Here is a 3,721-nt window from a genome sequence, read left to right on the forward strand (position 1 = left end):
ATCCGTTTTGTCACCAAAGCCCCATATACTTCCCACCACTGCGACCTGTAGGCTCTCGTTGGCTGGCCCTCGCTTCATACCCGTCGCTAAACCCACTGGCTCCAGGTCATCTACAAGTCTCTGCTAGTTAAAGCCCCGCCTTATCTCAACTCACTGGTTAGCATAGCAGCACCCACCCGTAGCACGCGCTCCAGCAGGTATATCTCACTGGTCACCCCCAAAGCCAATTCCTCGTTTGGCCACCTTTCCTTTTTTAAATTTTTTTAACCTTTATTTAACCAAGTCAGTTAAGAACATATTCTTATTTTCAATGACAGCCTGGGAACAGTGGGTTAACTGCCTGTTAAGGGGCAGAATGACAGATTGTACCTCGTCAGCTAGGGGGTTTGAACTCGCAACCTTCCAGTTACTAGTCCAACGCTCTAACCACTAGGCTACGCTGCCGCCCGAGTTCTCTGCTGCCAATGATTGGAATGAACTGCAAAAATCTCTGAAGCTGGAGACTCATATCTCCCTCACTAACTTTAAGCACCAGCTGTCAGAGCAGCTCACAGATCACTGCACCTGTACATAGCCCATCTGTAAACAGCCCATCCAACTACTTCATCCCCATATTGTATTTATTTACCTTGCTCCTTTGCACCCCAGTATCTCTACTTGCACATTCATCTTCTGCACATCTACCATTCCAGTGTTTAATTGGTATATTGTAATTACTTCGCCACCATGGCCTATTTATTGCCTTACATCCCTTATCTTACCTCATTTGCACTCACTGTAAACAGACTTTTTCTTTCTTTTATTCTACTGTATTATTGACTGTATGTTTGTTTATTCTATGTTGTTGTATGTGTCGAATTGCTTTTCTTGGCCAGGTCACAGTTGTAAATGAGAACTTGTTCTCAAATGGCCTAAATGTTACGCTTTACGCCAGGTATTACAAACATACCTGCTATTAAACCACATCTCTGATCATAAGCCATTAAGAATTACAACTGCTTTTCATTTCTTGTGTGGCTTCAGCTAGTAAAGCACAGCAGCCTGACTCCACGGTGATTCACAGAAAGGTAATGTGTTGTTCTCGTGTGTTACCTTGTCTTGGTCTGCAGCCAATTCCTCCGAACAACGCAGGACCAACCTCTAGAGTTAACGTTCCTAACCACACTCTCTGATCAGGTGATATTTCTCTGGTTAATGTTAGCATGTATATCTCGCTGTAAGACAACAACGTAATACGTCTAGAATTATATAGAGTTATCTAGAATTAACTGGGGCGGCAGGGTAGCCTAGTGGTTAGAGCGTTGGACTAGTAACCGGAAGGTTGTGAGTTCAAACCCCCGAGCTGACAAGGTACAAATCTGTTGTTCTGCCCCTGAACAGGCCGTTAACCCACTGTTCCTAGGCCGTCATTGAAAATAAGAATTTGTTCTTAACTGACTTGCCTGGTTAAAAAAAATATCTAGGTTTATCTAGAGTTTATCTAGAGTTATCCAAGGACATGACTGCTGCTGAAGAATTTCCCCGACATGTTTAGTCATCCAATGCCTGTAGGAGTACAGTACAATCCCCTTCTGCTCCAGCTATGCTTCGCAGCACAGCTCTGTGGTTTGTGCATTCGTCCTTGCCACAGACAGTGTGCCCCCCCCCCCCAAATGGCACCCTTGTCAAAAGCAGTGCACTTTATAGAGAATCGGGTCCCATTTGGGATGCTGCTGGGCCTCTTGTGATTTATAGAGTTTGATTAGCAGTAGCTCACTCAAGCAATCATTAAACTGTGTCTATTGGTAAACAGAGAAGAGTCTGTATTTCGTTTCACTGTTCATTGCCTTCAGTGCAGTGTGTGGATCGGCATACTGAATTGGCTCAGTTTAGAGCTGGGGAGATACCTGACTGGCACCTAGGGAGATACCTGATTGGCACCTGGGGAAATACCTGACTGGCACCTAAGGAGATACCTGACTGGCACCTAGGGAGATACCTGGGCACCTAGGGAGATACCTGATTGGCACCTAGGGAGATACCTGACTGGCACCTAGGGAGATACCTGATTGGCACCTAGGGAGATACCTGACTGGCACCTAAGGAGATACCTGATTGGCACCTAGGGAGATACCTGATTGGCACCTAGGGAGATACCTGATTGGCACCTAGGGAGATACCTGATTGGCACCTAGGGAGATACCTGATTGGCACCTAGGGAAATACCTGATTGGCACCTAGGGAGATACCTGACTGGCACCTAGGGAGATACCTGATTGGTACCTAGGGAGATAACTGACTGGCACCTAGGGAGATACCTGATTGGCACCTAGGGAAATACCTAATTGGCACCTAGGGAGATACCTGACTGGCACCTAGGGAGATACCTGACTGGCACCTAGGGAGATACCTGATTGGCACCTAGGGAGATACCTGATTGGCACCTAGGGAGATACCTGATTGGCACCTAGGGAAATACCTGACCTTACCTGGGCACCTGACTGGCACCTAGAATACCTGACACCTAGGGAGATACCTGACTGGCACCTAGGAGAGATTGGCAAATAGGGAAATACCTAATTGGCACCTGGCACCACCTAGGGAGATGGCACCTGATTGGCACCTAGGGAGATACCTGATTGGCACCTAGGGAGATACCTGACTGGCACCTAGGGAGATACCTGATTGGTACCTAGGGAGATAACTGACTGGCACCTAGGGAGATACCTGACTCTGTGAGCTGTGTTAACCCAGGTGGTAGTTAATACTGCCACGTCCCTCTAGTCTCTGTGAGCTGTGTTAACCCAGGTGGTAGTTAATACTGCCATGTCCCACTAGTCTCTGTGAGTTGTGTTTACCCAGGTGGTAGTTAATACTGCCATGTCCCTCTAGTCTCTGTGAGCTGTGTTAACCCAGGCGGTCTAGTCTCTGTGAGCTGTGTTAACCCAAGCGGTCTAGTCTCTGTGAGCTGTGTTAACCCAGGCGGTCTAGTCTCTGTGAGCTGTGTTAACCCAGGCGGTCTAGTCTCTGTGAGCTGTGTTAACCCAGGCGGTCTAGTCTCTGTGAGCTGTGTTAACCCAGGCGGTCTAGTCTCTGTGAGCTGTGTTAACCCAGGCGGTCTAGTCTCTGTGAGCTGTGTTAACCCAGGTGGTCTAGTCTCTGTGAGCTGTGTTAACCCAGGCGGTCTAGTCTCTGTGAGCTGTGTTAACCCAGGCGGTCTAGTCTCTGTGAGCTGTGTTAACCCAGGCGGTCTAGTTTCTGTGAGCTGTGTTAACCCAGGCGGTCTAGTCTCTGTGAGCTGTGTTAACCCAGGTGGTCTAGTCTCTGTGAGCTGTGTTAACCCAGGCGCTAGCGTCAAAATACTGCCACGGCACGTCAGCGTGCAGCCGCCACGAGCCCACAGAGACGTGATGCATGTCTCGTACAGTTCCTACATCAACCTATGAAGCCCGGAGGCCCATGACGACGCAGATCAGCCGGGTTGAAGCTCCACGCTACACCAGCTGCAGATGTCATGTTATGTCTTTTCCTGCAGTCAAATTACCTGGTGGATGGGTGGATTGTTATTCATATCATAATTTCCTTATTAATAAAAAAAAAATTACAATTTTTATTACGCTGAAAGTTCAATGTTTCTATGTCAAATGATTTTGTTATATTTCAGTCTTCTGTGATGTATACAAATTGTAATATTGGGATGTAAACTCAAAATGTAATACATTTCAACTCCATATCTGACATG

Source organism: Oncorhynchus gorbuscha, linkage group LG02 (assembly GCF_021184085.1).
Source record: "Oncorhynchus gorbuscha isolate QuinsamMale2020 ecotype Even-year linkage group LG02, OgorEven_v1.0, whole genome shotgun sequence".
Lineage (NCBI taxonomy): Eukaryota > Metazoa > Chordata > Actinopteri > Salmoniformes > Salmonidae > Oncorhynchus > Oncorhynchus gorbuscha.